General features: G+C 49.5%; 1 protein-coding gene and 1 long non-coding RNA gene across 8 annotated transcripts in view; one reads left to right on the top strand and one right to left on the bottom strand.

The window, feature by feature from the left end:
• LOC127667225 (uncharacterized) overlaps positions 1 to 15,521 on the bottom strand; it is a 400,922-nt gene that overhangs the window by 134,896 nt on the left and 250,505 nt on the right. The gene's annotated exons all lie outside the window — the stretch shown is intronic.
• Znf710 (zinc finger protein 710) overlaps positions 1 to 15,521 on the top strand; it is a 69,802-nt gene that overhangs the window by 1,815 nt on the left and 52,466 nt on the right. For 2 of the 7 annotated variants that reach the window (XM_052160060.1, XM_052160069.1), the window contains exon 1: positions 476 to 1,428. The exons of 4 other annotated variants lie outside the window; for them this stretch is intronic. The gene's annotated coding sequence lies outside the window, so the exon portion shown is untranslated. Of the gene's footprint in view, positions 1 to 475; positions 1,429 to 15,521 lie in introns of those variants that run through there. One more of the 7 variants, XM_052160087.1, reaches the window with a different exon arrangement.

The raw sequence follows: 15,521 nt of genomic DNA, 5'->3' as shown, positions 1-15,521 counted from the left end.
GCGGCCGCGGTCGACCCGCCCCCCGCCTCTCCCCGGGGACGGCGGCGCGCAGGCCCGCAGCCGCGCTGCAAACATGTCGTCTTTTCCTTTCACTTCCACATTCCCTCATGCCGGAGAGCTGGAGCGAGAGAAGGGGAAAGAGGGAGAGATGGCGTCTGGAGGGGGGGAGGAGGAGGGAGAGGGGGAAGGGAAGGAGAGAGGAGAGAGAGAGGGAGAGGGGGAGAGAGAGAGAGAGAGAGAGAGAGAGAGAGAGAGAGAGAGAGAGAGAGAGAGAGAGAGAGAGAGAGAGAGAGAGAGAAGCATAGGCAGAGAAGCAAAATGAAAGGAAAGCGCCGTGGCGGCGGCGCGGGAGGCCGGGGAGGCGGCGGCGGTCTCCGGCCCGCACGTGGGTGTCGCGGCGCTCGGGGACGCTCCCCCCGCACCCGGCCCGGGACTCAAAGTTTCACCCCTCGCCGCCCCGCCCCTGCGGCTGCCCACAAACTTTTTACTCCGGGAGCGGGTGGGGTGGCCGCGCGGCCCGGCCGGCAGGGTGGCGAGGGCGCAGCGCGCAGCTGGCATGCCCGGCGCCCCTCGAGGGCAGCCGGTGTCCCCAACCCGGTACCGCGCGGGACCCGGGCCCACCTCGGTGGCCTCGGCTCCGACCTGTTGAAGGCTCTCGCCCCGGGCCGGGAGCCGGTGGGCAGATCCCCCACGGCTGATCTCGAGCCTCCGGTGGCTCGGCCTCCCTTCCTCGCCGCCCCCTCTCCCTCTCCTCGCGGTCATTTTCCTAATTGGACGGAGCTGTGGGGCGTGATCGTCGGCGTCAGACGGAGGAGCCCCCCGAATCGGGTGGTCTTCCTTCCACGACTCTCAGATCCCCACCGAGCCGGCCTCGGTCCCCCCCCCCCCCCCCAGCTGCGGACTTGCTAACTCGTGCGTAGCGGGTTGCCGGTTTTCTTTTCTTTTTTTTTTCAACTTGCCTTTTAAGATGACTTTTATGGTCCCTGCAACTGCTTCCCTCCAGTCTAAACTGTAGTTTGGGAAGATTTAAGAGGCCAGGGAGGTGCTTGTGTGGGCTTTAACTAATCCAAAACGGTCATTAATGTATCTCTACGCCCTGCGAGATGGTTCCGACCAGCCAAGCAGTAGCCTGGATGTTGTTTTCATCCGGACACTGCGGAGTTCCTTCACGGTCTTAGCGGCCAGCCTGCCAGTGAGGGGACACTTGACCTGCGGGCCCTGTGCCCTATCTTCGAAGGGCACCCTGAGCCCCTTTCTTTCCGTTTACAATGGAAACTCTCCGCCACTGTCCACCTGAAGACTTAACTAGTCCCTGTGGGTACCTCGGAAGCTCACAAAACTCCCCTACAGGTGTGCGGAGGACTTTGTGCTGTTGGGGGTCATCCAGCCAGCTTTGACGCTGCCCTCTCAGCCTTGCTTTGTACGTCTGTAAGTAAAAAAGCAAAGTTCATTCCTGCCGGAGAGAAAAACTGGTGTGTGGGAACAGGAGCGGGGGTGAGGGAGGGGGAGACCTTCCTAGGGACCTTCAAAGATCCATGACGCTGGTGTGAGAAGGGGAAATGGTCCTTACCGTCTTTAGATATAAGTGTATTCTCATCAAAGCTGATGGGGCCCTGTCTGGTTTTGATTTTGACCGTCACCTTTTCACTTGTTTTAAAGGAAATTTACCTCGAGACCTTTGCTTAGTGGTTTTGTCTGCTCTCATCCCACAAGTAACTCAGGGCTGGGCACCTGCTGTTCTGGAGCACAACCTTGAATTGCCCACTTACAGCTCCAGCCACCTTGCAGAGCCGGCTTTGCTGCCGGAGGGCACTGGGTAGAGCTGCTTTCTTTGGGGTAGGGAGAATGGACTGTCTGGCCTGGTTTCCCGAGAGTGACTGTGTGCCAAGAGTTTCAGTGAGTTGGGGTGGGGACAGACTGTCATCTAGAGTGTCTTGGTTGTCTTCTCCAAGCTGGTCTGAGCTGACCCTTGGCTCCATGGTGTGTGAGGCATTTGTCTGTTCCCAGGTCCCTCTGTCACAACCAGGCAATTTATTTTAGGCTCCCTGTCCAGAGCCCAGGAGACAGGCGAGGTCTAGAATACCTTTTGGGTTGGAGGAAGGAATAATTGGAATCACCAGAGATTTTGATGAGCTTCTTGGTCAGGTTTGCCTTGTGGTCAAGGCTGCTCTTTTGAGACAGTGTCTCACTACCTAGCCCAGACTGGCTGTGAATTGGTGATCCTCCTGTCTCAAGCCCCCAAGTGCTGAGATTATAGGCATGTGCCACCAGGCCTGGCTCTAGCATAGGTTTTTTTTGTTGTTTTTTTTTTCTAGAAGGGAATGGTTACCTATGGGCCTCGGCTCCTTTGGGGGGGAGGGACACATATCATATAATTACATTCATAACAGTAGCAAAAATGAAATTAGGAAGTAGCAATGAGATAATTTTATAGTTGGGGGTCACCAGGACTGTCTTAAAGGCTGGCTGGCAGCATTAGGAAGGTTGGGAACCACTGGAATCCTGGAAAACTAAAAAGAAGATTCCATTGCATTCCAGAAGAAACAGGTGGAAGGACCCACTGCTCCCTGCTCCGGCACTGAAGTTCGGTGCAGGTTCCTCCTTAGGCCTGGTCCCCCATGTCCCTCAGGCCTTACAGGGCCTGGTCCCAAGCAAGTTACCCAGTTTGCAGAGGGAAGGATTCTGGATCTGCAAGGCCTCTGTGAGGGCGGGTGAGCCCTTCCTTTGATTTCAAAGCTAGAAGATCTTATAAAACAAACCAAGGTGTAAAGATCACCCCACTGACCTCAGAGTCAGTGGTTGGTTGGGTAGGCACTCAGATCTGAGCCCCTGGGATCTGTCTCCAGTACTGGCTCCTCAAGACCTTTGTGACTGCTGAGGCTTCCCAGCCACACACAGTTCAAGGAACATGTGTGTGAGGATGGGAAGCCATGGGCTGGTAGTACCTGTGCAGGCCGAGACTGTCTAGCCGCCTTCCCTAGGTATGCTGAATGAACGCGCTGCTCAGGAGGATTGGGCAGGCCAGGGCAATTATTGGGAGAGATTGCTATTTTAACACTGACTTCTTAAAGGCTAGCAGCAGTGCAGCAGGGTAGAAGTTTAGTCATCAGGATGTTCCAAATTACTGGGTTTTGATCCTGAATACTTCCTTCATACTTTGTACTCGGGCTTAGTTTATTTAGGGTTGGCCAGAGGGGAAGAAGGATGGGGAAGAAGGAAGGGCCTTGGCCAGTAATTCCCCATCCAGGGTTTAGATCAGCTCGAATGTTGAATGGGGCAGAGATCTTGGCTATCTATGGATTTTTCCCCCTACTACCATCTTAATATTTAATTTATGTATTTATTACTTATTTGTCCACTGCTAAGCCCTTGGAAGACTAATATATAGTTGGCCTTTGGTAAATACTTGTTGAATGATGTACTGGACATTAGGAAAAGCGTTTCCCTCCCAGGAGAAGCTCAGCAATGACACACAGAGGCAGGGACAGGGATGTGATTGATGGGAGCTGCAGAGTTGTGCTGTGATTCATTGTTTCAAACAAGCTCCAGACAGGTAAGGCAGGAGGGGGTTGGGAAAGAGTGGATCCTGGGTGGGTGGAGCCACAGGGTGGAGACTTCTACAAGACAATAGAGAGGTTTTGAATCAGATACTGGGAGAATAATATAATCAGGTGTTCTAGTCTAGGATTATGCTAACGTACACACACACACACACACACACATATATATGTGTGTGTGTGTCCTTGAGGGTGCTGGCAGACACATTGCTATTCTCATTTGGTGGCCTGGGAAACCGCACAGAGGCATTGAGTCACTCGTCCTGGGGCACAGCTGGTATCTCAACCCCAGGCAGACTGACTTCTGACTTTGTTTCCCTAATGGTCACGTGGTCAGGCCTCGCTACTCCTGCGAAGGAGCTGAGTCTTAAACCTTTAGGTTCTCAAAGTTTAGTGGAAGAGAAGCTAAACGACAACTCGTCAATGGGCGATGATGGTGTGACACCCCTTTAATCCCAGCACTTGTGGGAGGCAGAGGCAGGAGGATCTCTGAGTTCACAGGCCAGCCTGGTCTACAGAGTGAGCTCCAGGACAGCCAGGGCTACACAGAGAAACCCTGTCAGAGAGAGAGAGGGAGAGAGAGAGAGAGAGAGAGAGTCAGAGTCAGTCTGCAGCAGTCTTCATGCTACTGAGGATGGTGGAACCAGTGAGGACTGAAAGAAAGGGTGTGCTTTGCTTACTTTCTGGGGCCTAATTCCTCCCCAGTAGCAGCACCAAACCAGGACTATCTTTGTACTTGACAAGAATTTAAATGCATGTGCACACTGGTTATGCTGGGAAGAGTCAGATCCAGGGTTTTGTCCATGTGCAGTAGTGCTGAGCTACATTTCTACCCTATTGGAATATATTTAAACAGATGGGAATTTTAAAGCTAAGGGATGTACTGTTGAGGGCCGGGGAAGTGGGGCTGTCAGTAAAGTGCTTGTGAGTTGAAGATCAGCACCCACATGGATTCTTTGGTGCCTATCCTTAGAACTCCAGAATTGGGGTGATGGAGACAGGAGGATTGTTGGGACTCTTTGGCTGGCCAGCCTAACTAGATCAGGAGACTACCTCATAAAACAAGGTAGATGATGTCCGAAGAATGACAGTCCAACCTCCATCTGCATGCAAATATGTGCACCTGCATACACATGCACCCACATATAGGAACACACACACACACACACACACACACACACACACACACACACGGGCAGTCACCATCTGTTTTGAGGTCTCCAGCAGATGTCCCACAGGTGTAACGTCCAGTGTGCTAGCTAGCCCAGAGAAGGGCAGAGCCTGGCAGCAGCTGCTTTACGGGTAGTCTGTGGTCCCGGGCACGGTGCTATCCATCCTTTCCTCCTGGAGCTTGCAGTCTGTCTGGGAGACAGACATTAAACGAATAATTACACAAATACTCTTTAATTATAGTTGTTATAATGCTTCAAAGGAAAAAGTTCAGAGGCATAGGAGCCAATAATTAGGGAGGGAGGAGTAGAGGGACAGTTCCTGAAGAAAGGATATCTGATGCAGCTTGGATGGAGGGCTTTATAACCGGGGGTTGGGGGGGGGGTTGGTATAGTTTGTTTTTTCTTTCTTTGGATATAGAGACAGTAAAGAAGGGAAAGGCCCTCTGGATAATGGTGGAAGGGGCCAGACAGCTTGTACAAGTCTAGCCCCAAAGCCTTTACAAACCTTTTCTTACTTTATTTATTATGAATGTGTTTGGGCACAAGGATGCCATGATGCACTGTGGAAGCCTGGATCCGCTGCGTGGATCCTGGGGTTCGGAACTCTGGTTATTTGCACTTAGCAGCAAGTACCTTAACCTGCAAAGCTATCCTGCTGACAGTGCCTCTCCCCTACTGGTGGGGTTTTGTTTGTTTGTTTTTAGTAACTAAAGCTAGCCTCAATTTGCTGTGTAGCTCAGAGACTGGACTTGAACACCTGATCCTCCTTCAGAAGCTGAGGGCTGAGCTGGCAGGCATGTGCTACCTTAGCACGCGTGCGCGTACTGTGTTCACAGCCACCCTTAGGATTACAGGCACATACCATCTGGCCCGCCTTAGTCTGTTCACTTTGATAGAAATTTTACTGTTCCCTATGTGATTACCTAGGAGCTTGGTAGAAATGAAGACTCCTGGGCCCCTCGCAGATTTCCTGAGGACCAAGGAGGTGGCTCAGGTGAGCAGGAGGCCCGGACTGGGAGGTTGTTAGTTTTTGCAGGCAACGAGTGGTGTGACCTGGAACAACTTCTCTGGCGTTAGCTGGGAATTAGGCAATCCCACAGGTCCCTTCCAGCCTCTCTGACCTTTAGCTTTTGTAGCTTTGAGCTGCCACTGCTATCACCAAGCTCGAGCTCGCAGAGGGCCGGAGCCTCACCCCTGCATTGCCTTCCCCAGGACTCTCCTTTTTCCTTAGTAAGCACTCTGGCACCGTCTGGGCTTTTGAGAAGTGCCAGAGTAAGTTGTAGGAAGTACTGAAGTCTGTGCCACAGACTACACTTCGGGGAGATTTAGCTTGAAGTAAGGAAACCTGCAAGGTCAAAGGGCTTTAGGGAAGGGAGGTATAAGGTTTCTGCCAGAAGTGGAAGTTAAAACCGAGTGGGGAGCCTGCTTGGTGGTTCTGTGGGTTCTAACTTGGTCTTTTTAGAATTGCTTCAGGACTGCCCCTGGCCTCCTGAAGTCACTGCAGGGAGGGGACTAGACATGAGTGCTTGCCGTCTATGGGGGTTGGGGTTCTACCTGAAGCCATGCAGGTTGTTCTGTCCATGGTGCTCTGGAAGAAGACTGCTGTACTTACTCATTAGCTTCCGGGAACTCTTGGCTCTAGGGTAGCAGTTCTTCATTGTGGTTTGTGACCCCTTTGGGGGAGCATGAAACAACCCTTTCACAGGTGCATATCAGGTATTTACATTACAGTTCATAACAGAAGCAAAATCACAGTTATGAAGTGACAATGCAAACATTTTTTTGGTTTGGGGGGAGGTCACCATAACATGAGGAACTGTATTAAAGGGTCGCAGCATTGGGAAGGTTGAGAAGCACTGGTCTAGACCAGGCTCAGTACTGATACTAGAGCCCAGGATCTCATGAATATGCAGCAGGAGCATGGCCACTCGGTACATCTCTAGCCCGTTTTTTGTTTTGTTTTGTTTTTCTTTTTTCTTTCACTTTCATTTATAAAAAAATTATGATGTCTGGGAGGGCGTGCGTGCATGTGGAGGGCAGAGGACATCTTGTGGGAGTCAGTTCCCTCCTACTACCATGGGGGGCTCGGGGGGTTGACCTCAGGTTGTTGGCTTGGGGGCAAGTCCTTTTCCCACTGAGCCATCTTGCTGCCACCTGCCCCGACCTCCCCCCCCTTTTTTTGAGACAAGGTCTTACTAAGTTGCTAACCTTCAGCTTGCCTTGCTACTTGGCCCAGACAGACTTGTAATCCTCCTCCTCAACCTCCCAAGTAGGTGTCACCCAGATCTTTGAACAGTATTTACTATGTGCAGGGCACAATTTTAAGTGCTTTACATACTGTCTAGTAGATTACTTATTTATTCATTTATTCTTTCGTGGGGAGTGGAAATCGAGAAAGAACTGCACAGTTCCCCCAGCTTGCCATGTAGCCTAAATACTTCCTATACTTCCTGGGTGCTGGGACTGCAGGCATGTGCTGCAGTTTGTGGAGCTCTGTTTAGATATTTAAATTAGCTCCTGTAAGTAGAATAACTTTCCAGAAGTCACATGTAACAAGCACTGGACATAGGTGGGGTAGTGGTGAGATCTTTTAGTAGTAAAGAGGTTGCAGAGCTCCCCTCCTCCCCCTTAGTAAGCAGCTCCTAATTGTTCATGTATTATGACAGGAGAAGTTTTCCTAAGGAAATAGAGATGGGATGGGGCCAGGTTCCCAGACTGCCTCTGAAAACCCATATCACCATTGGGTCCAACTTCTTATTTGCAAAGCAAAGAATTACCAAACAAGATCACTGCAGCCTTGAAGACTAAACATTCTGGAAGGAAAGCCTTTGAAGCATTGCACCCTTGAATTAGGGGAAGGGGTTGCAAGAGGAAATTGGGATAGATCCCCAAACGGAACAGATTAAAGGGTGTTAGAACCAAAGCTGGCCAAATGCATGTCAGCAGCATCGTAAGGTGAAATGACTGGTTTTATTACCTCCTAATTAATGTGGTGCTTCCAGAGCGGACCCTGCCCCCACCCCCCAGCGCCTTGCCGCAGCACAGAAGCCTTCTGTCTTCTCCTTTACTCTTTCCTATGCTATCTGAATTTTCATGCATATGATTTTTCCTTATAACATGTTTGCAAACGGGGTCAAATCCCTCTAAGAAGTGGGGCAGCCTTTCAGAGGGTTTTCGTTCTGTCTTTCACACCCGCCATTGTACGAGTTTCTGGTATTAAATATATATATGCTCTATTGTGTGTTTATTTCTGGGAGTGCGCAGAGAGCTGTGGGAAATGTGAGGATTTTCCAAGCAGTCAGAACTGAGCATCAGAGATCACTGTGGCCCAACAGTCTTCCCTCCATCTCCCTGGTTAGCAACTGCAGAATCAAAATGAGGTCGGAAAGATGGCTGCAGAAAGCAAGAATACCCAGATTTCAACGGGAAACTAACTTTGGTGATGACTTTTGCCTGCGTGTGGGTTGTCTGGAGGTGAGGAAGGGCGTGGGTGTGGTGCCATCCTAGTGACCATCCCATTTCCAGGAGGACAGGGATGGCATAGCTTCCTGGTTGTGAAGGCAGTTCTGCATGCCTGGTAAGACACAACAGGCAAGACTTGACTGCTGGGATTAAGGGTCACACCAGCGTGTCTTCCCACGGACCTCCACTGACTGGCCTCTTGAGAACTGTCGGGTGCCCTTTGGAAGCCAGTGGCGTGGTTGGTTAATCTCACTTTGTGATTCTGATAGTGGGCCCTGGGCTTAAAGACTGTCAACCAGCAAATGCTTTGTCCCATCTTGGCGACTCTATTAGCTTCAGGCCCCTAGTAGAAATGCCGGGACTTGTTCTCCCCCACACAGAATCAGGCCTGTGCAGCCCTGCCCTCCCATCGTGTCCTGCTCTGTAGGAGTGGATTTCCCTCATCCCGGTTCCTTTCCTGCGGAGCTCCCTTCACACAAGAATCCATTTACTTGCCTCCCTCCTTCCCTACCTGCCTGACACAGCCTCTCCTGCTTGTTTATCACTGGTCCTTCTCTGACCCTGTTATCTGCCATTTTCCCTGTCTGTCCTTGCTGCACTTGGGTGCCATGACTGCAGTCCTCGGTACTCAGCCTTCTTCCACACTGCCTGGTTCAGCAGAGTGGTGAGCGCCCTGCCTTGGCCACATGCCCCAGGCACCGCCCACAGCTGGACTGCCCTCCTTTGGTTTGTGACACATTCTGACATCTGTGCTGTTTAACAAGTGATTTCAGGCCATTTACATTTGCTGTGGTTTTATACGGTTAGCTGGGATCATAGGTGTGCCCCCATCCAGATGTGCTGGGGTGGGATTCTGGGTTTTCTGCTAGCATGCACCGCCAACTGAGCTCCACCCCCAGCCCCATGTTTTGTTTTGAGACAGGACTTCACTGTCTGGCCCTGACTGACCTGGAACTTAGACGCAGACGTAGGTCAAGTCATCCTCAAACTTGACATAGTCTCCTAGTCTGCCTCCCCAAAGCCTGGCTGTATGTACCTAATTTTCTCATTTCTTTTCTTTCTTTGTCTTTTTTGAGATAGGATCTTTACATAGCCATAGCTGACCTAAAATTCAGTATGTAGATCAGGCTAGACTCAAACTCAGTTCTGGAATTAAAGGTGAGCACTGTCATGCCTAACAATTAACACCCCCCCCCACACACACACACACACAGCCACAATATAAGGAATTCGAAAACCTTTATAGAAAGTCCCCACCATCCTCTGTCCACATTCATTTGTCACAGTAGTTTAGCTGTCTCTCTTTCTTCCCTTTTTCTTCTTTGGAGATGGGGTCTCAGTATATAGCTCTGTAGACCAGGCCTCCTTTCCACATCTGCCGGCCTCTGTCTCTACCTCTTGAGTGCTGGGGTCAAAGGCACGCATCACCGTGCCCAGCTTCTCTTCTTTCGTTAATTCCATAAATTAGGTGCTGTTAAAGAAGAACATGTGTGTGTGTGTGTGTGTGTCTGTCTGTCTCTCTGTCTGGTGAATGCGCATTTGCTTGGGCCTGAGCCATCATAACAGTTTAAGAAAGCACATTCTTTCAGGGAGGGTATGTTTCTTTCTAGCAGCTATTTGTCCTACAGATCTAACCGTTTATAAGAATTTTCTAAGCCGGGCGATGGTGGCGCATGCCTGTAATCCCAGCACTCTGGGAGGCAGAGGCAGGCAGATTTCTGAGTTCGAGGCCAGCCTGGTCTTCAGAGTGAGTTCCAGGACAGCCAGGGCTATACAGAAACCCTGTCTCGAAAAAAACCAAATCCAAAAAACCAAAAAAAAAAAAAAAAAAAAAGAATTTTCTACATTCAGTTTAGAGGAGCAGAACTCAACACGCACAGAAGGCCCTGCCAATCACCCAGAGTATCCAAGGAACACCCCCTTTCTGATGCCCCCCTCCCGCTCCCTCACAGTGAACCAGCTTCCTTCATTCCCTCCCGCACCCCTTGACACCCTGCTTTGTGCACCGATGGATACCTTGTTGCCAAATGCCTTCTCTTTTGAGCCAAAGTCCTAGTTTTGTCAGGCCTACTTAAAACTGCTTGTGGTTGGGACAAGGAGGCAGTAAACTTGGTAAAGTGGTTAGGAGGGCCCACTTTTAATCCCCAAGACCTGTGTAACAAAAGCCTGCTGTGGGAGTAAAAAAAAGTCCCCTGTAGGGTGTTTGCAGTCTCAGCACTGGGGAGAGGAGACAGGCCAATGAAAAGTGCTCTCAGAAAAAAGGATGGATGTATCTGAGGGCCCTAAGGTCACCCTGTGTGCTGCACCTGAAGACTCATGTGTGCACATCCTCATGGACACCTGCATACATGAACACACATTACATGTCTTCTGTGTTTTCTCCATACGCCATACTCTTGCAAGATTAGTCCCTCCATATTCCTTTCTATTTTTTTTTTTGTTGTTGTTGTTGTTGTTGCTTGTTTGTGAGCCAGGGTCTCACAACATAGCCCTGGTTGGCCTGGAACTTGTAGATCTCTTCCTGCCTTTGTTTTCCAAGTGCTAGTATTAAAGTCCTGTCCCACCATGACTGGCAGTTTGCTTGCAAGGTCTCACTTTGTAGCTGTAGCTGGCCAGAGAATCACTGGTAGTCCCCAGCGTAGGATGGTACTTGTGCATCAGTCTATGTTCCTGAGCGGAGGTGCTGGGGTGATGGACACTTTTCAGCCGGCCCTCACCTGCTTCTAAGCCACGGTCGACTGTTAGGTGTGTGTGTGGTGGGGGCAGGGGATGTAGGGTTCAGACTCCCATACTGAACTCCAAGCTTCACCCCCACCCCCACCTCCCAGACAGGGTTTCTCTGTATAGCCCTGGCTGTCCTGAAACTCACTCTGTAGACCAGGCTGGCCTTGAACTCAGAAATCCACCTGCCTCTGCCCCCCAGAGTGCTGGGGTTACAGGCGTGTGCCACCACTGCCCAGCAACTCTAAGCTTTTTGAAAGCTTGGGACCATGTTATTTATTTCTGGAGCCCCAGTGCCTGGCTCACTGTTGGGAAGAGTCATTGATTATAGTAAAATCATTATTACTCTTGTTAATGATGATGATGTTATAAGACCACCTGCCCTATGATTGTGGACTAGTCCAGCCTTCTTAGGCGCTCAGTGTCCTTGGCTACACTGAAAGGTGCCTCTTAGGGTGAGGCTCCCTCCCACGGTCAGAGGCACCGATATTTAGTGCCGTTTGTGAATATTGCTGCATTACCAGATCTCACCTCTGGATTCGCAAATGATATGAAGAGATGGGAGGGCTGTGGAGAGAAACAACATGAGCTAGAGGTGGCTGGCCACGAATTGGAAGAGAGGGAAAAGGAATTTAAGAGCAAGCTCTCATAATATAGGGACGAGAAGGGGTGGGGGTCGATGCACAGGGCCCCAGCAGAAGCCAGGAAGAGGTAAGAAACACGGTATAAAATTATGACAGGTGGTTTGTGGGCAGCTTGGTCCACATAGTGAATTTTAGGACATCCAGAGCTACATTGTGAAACCCTGTCTCAGGGAGAAACACACAAAACAAACAAATAAGGTAGGGGGGAAGAAAGGGAAAGAAAAGAAAGGTAGAAGCCCTCAAACCTGTCAGCAGAGAACAGCATCCTGCCGCATGTGCCCATGTACCCTTGGGGTGACCCGAGGGGTCTCTAAGTGAGCAAACAAGGGGCAGAGTGCCTGACTGAGCTTTGGAGATGTATAACAGTGCTTTCCCTGGGGAGAGGAGCATTTTGAATGTTGTGCCTTATGCAGATACTACCCGGTAGCAAATATTATATAAGGTAGGTGGTCATGTGGTGGTGGGAAGTCTCCCAGGTGGTCTCAGCATTTCAGAGAGGCTCTTTTCAGGCAGCCCCTGCAGCTTGTGCAAGTTTATCAGGGATTTTAAAGGGTGTGTGTGTGTGTGTGTGTGTGTGTGTGTGTGTATGTGTGATATGTGTTGGAGGGAAGACATACATGCTGTGGTGCACACGTGGAGGTCGGAGAACAGCAGTTGTGTTGGATCTCTCCACTTTGATGTGGGTTCCGGGGACCCAGCTCAGGTCAGGCTTCTGAAAGCACCTCTGTCTCTGAGGCACCCATCTCGTCAGCTCGGGCTTACCCTTTTATAGACCAAGGAACTGAAGCTCAGAAGTCTGAAATGACTCAGTCCACATTCATGGAGAGAGATTTGGAAGCTAGCATTAAATCTAGTTGGACTCCAGAATAACTGGGCTCTTCTTTCTAGATCCTTCCCACCCCCACAGGCTGGCTTGGAATTCATTGTGCAGTGTAGTCTGGTCTTACACTCAGCAATCCCTTCCTCAGATTCCTAAGTTCTAGGACTACAGGAAGGAGTAAACCACCACTTGGCTCTTCACTCCAGAATGCTTTGTCTGCACGTATGTACATACATGCACATAATGTGTACATACATGTAGTGCCCACAGAGAGAGGTTAGAAGATCCTGTATGGATCCGCTGCAACTGTGAGTTACAGATGGTTGTGAACCACAGTATGGGTGCTGGGAGTCAAATCCATGTCCTCTGGAAGAGTAGCCAGTGCTCTTAATCACTGAGCCATCTCTCCAGCCCAAGTTCTTGTCTTCCTCCTCTCCCTCCCCCACCCTCTTTTGGTTTTGCCTTTTTGTTTTGTTTTCTTTTTTTATTAGTTATTTTATTTATTTACATTTCTTTTCTTTTTTCTTTTTTTTTTTGGATTTGGTTTTTTCGAGACAGGGTTTCTATGTATAGCCCTGGCTGTCCTGGAACTCAGAAATCCACCTGCCTCTGCCTCCCAGAGTGCTGGGATTACAGGCTTGCCACCACCGGCTGGTTTATTTATACTTCAAATGTTATCCCCCTTCCTGATTTCCCCTCTGCCAATCCCCTATCCCATTACCCATTCCCCCTCTTTTGTTTTTTTCAAGACAAGTTTTCTCTGTGTAGCCCTGGCTATCCTAGAACTCACGCTGTAGACCAGGCTGGCCTCAAACTCAGAAATCTGTGTGCTTCTGCCTCCCGAGTGCAGGGATTAAAGGAATGTGCCTTCATGCCTGCCTCTTTTTTGAAACTGACATTTCCTTGCTCAAGAGCCTGTGGTCATCCATTTACCTTGGCCTAGACCCAGTTCAATGTGTGTAAATTTCTATTTCTGCCTCTCCAGCCGGCCTGTGTCTCGCAGGCAATATGTGGGGAAGGCTAGCCCCATACCCTGCAGGCCGCATCAGACACAATACAGACGGACGATGAGAGGTGGGCTCTGCAGTCCCGGCTTTGAAGTGGCCCGCTTTCATCAGAATGTCTGAACATCAGCATTATGGCGAGGAAGCTTTTCCTACTTACTGTCTGTGAACTGGCCTCAGTGAGGGCTGGCCACTGCCAGGAACCCAGACAGATCACATCCTGGTTTCTGGAGCCAATGCCTTTACTTTGTTTTATGGTCAAGAAGTTTTCAGAGCTAAAGGACTTAGTGCTTGGAAGATTCCAGAAGGATTATTTATTATTATTATTGTTATTATTATTAACAGGTTTATTGGGAAGCTGCTCTCGGGTGGGTGTGTTCACTGGCCCCCAGGACCAAGGTCAGGGAATTCACCTTGGGGAGAGAGGGAGAGGGGAGAGAGAGGAGAGAAACAGAGAGAGAGAGAGAGAGAGAGAGAGAGAGAGAGGCAAGCAGACAGGGAGAGGGGAGAAGGACCAGGAGGATAATTTTTTAAGTATTTTTCTATGCAGAGGTGTAAATCGGATGGCATGCCTTAATTAAAGGGGAAGAAAGGTATATATATTTTTTATACAATAAAAACTTTGGCTGGGCAGTGGTGGCCCACGCCCTTTAATCCCAGCACTTGGGAGGCAGAGGCAGGCGGATTTCTGAGTTCGAGGCCAGCCTGGTCCACAGAGTGAGTTCCAGGACAGCCAGGGCTACACAGAGAAACCCTGTCTCTAGAACAAAACAAAACAGCAACAACAAAAAAACATTTATAAAGGTTTTTATTTTATTTTATTTATTTATTTATTTATTTATTTATTTATTTATTTATGGTTTTTTTTTCTAGACAGGGTTTTTCGAAAACCACCTGGCTGTTTTTAGTTTTTAAGATGTATGTATTTATCTATTATATGTAAAGTACACTGTAGCTGTCTTCAGACACACCAGAAGAGGGCATCAGATCCCATTACAGATGGATGTGAGCCACTCAATGTGGTCGCTGGGATTTGAACTTGCGACCTTTGGAAAAGCAGCGGGGTTCTTAACCACTGAGCCATCTCTCCAGCCCTTTGTTTTTATTTTTGTCTCAGGTATACCTGTCTTATTTTTCAAAGCAGGGTTATTGACGGCATTCCCTTTGCTGAAGAGAAAAGCTGGGTAGAGAACTAAGCTGGAGGAGGTGGCCCTGAGCAGTACAATTTGTACAAGCTGTAACTGTAATTTACGGGTTACAGCTTCACCCAGGGAAGAGTCTGGTGTCTTTAAGAGATACAAAACCATCCTGTGCCAGTGGTGGGCCCTGGTGTGTTGAATCACTCATTTTCTAAGTTAAGAGTTGATGCTTCGTATGAGAGAGGCGGGATTCTTTCTTGTGATGCTAACAGGGATGAGAAGTTCTTGGCATCCGTGTGTCTGAGCTGGTGTACACTTGTCTGTACCGTCGTCCGGACACATCCCAACCGCCCACCTTCCCGTTGTGTCTGATGGGCCATCTCAGTGCCATCACGTGTGAATTGCCTACCGGAGCTGGAGCTGACTGTGTGAATGCAGAGGGGGTGCCCTGTGAGTGCTCCCTGAGTACACGCCTGTTGAGATTGGAGATAGACTTTAAAGCTTTCAGCTTTTGATCTTAGGCAAGGGGGAGACATCCAGCCCCCTCCCTTGTTCCCGGAGTTTTCCTGACACTTGAATCATGAAGTTTGTGCTGTGTGGAGTTTATTCCTCCTTGGGTTCCGGGACACATTTGAATGAGGACTGCTCCTACCTAACATGGTGCTCTAAACATCCGATGACCACCCTTCTCCCCATCTTCTCCGTCTTCTCATCCTTATCTGGGGAAACATTCCTGTAGTGTGGGCAGTGTTTCTCTTTCCTTTTACAGAACTTATGAGAATTTCTCTGCCCACAAATCTCAGCACAGAAACTGCCCCCTAACCTTTTTGAGATGAAGTCTCATGTACCCCAACCTGGTCCTTAAATTGGCTATGTAGCCCAGGCTGGCCATAAACTCCCGATCCTCTTACCTCTCTCTATGAAAGATAGACTGTTGCTATGCTGACCTCTAATACCAAGCAATCCTCCTTCATAGGTCTCCAGGTAAACCTAGCTATGAAA

Source organism: Apodemus sylvaticus, chromosome 1, assembly GCF_947179515.1.
Source record: "Apodemus sylvaticus chromosome 1, mApoSyl1.1, whole genome shotgun sequence".
In the NCBI taxonomy this organism is placed as follows: domain Eukaryota; kingdom Metazoa; phylum Chordata; class Mammalia; order Rodentia; family Muridae; genus Apodemus; species Apodemus sylvaticus.
Note: the sequence above shows the minus strand (reverse complement) of the source record. Positions and strands in the feature narration are given on the sequence as shown.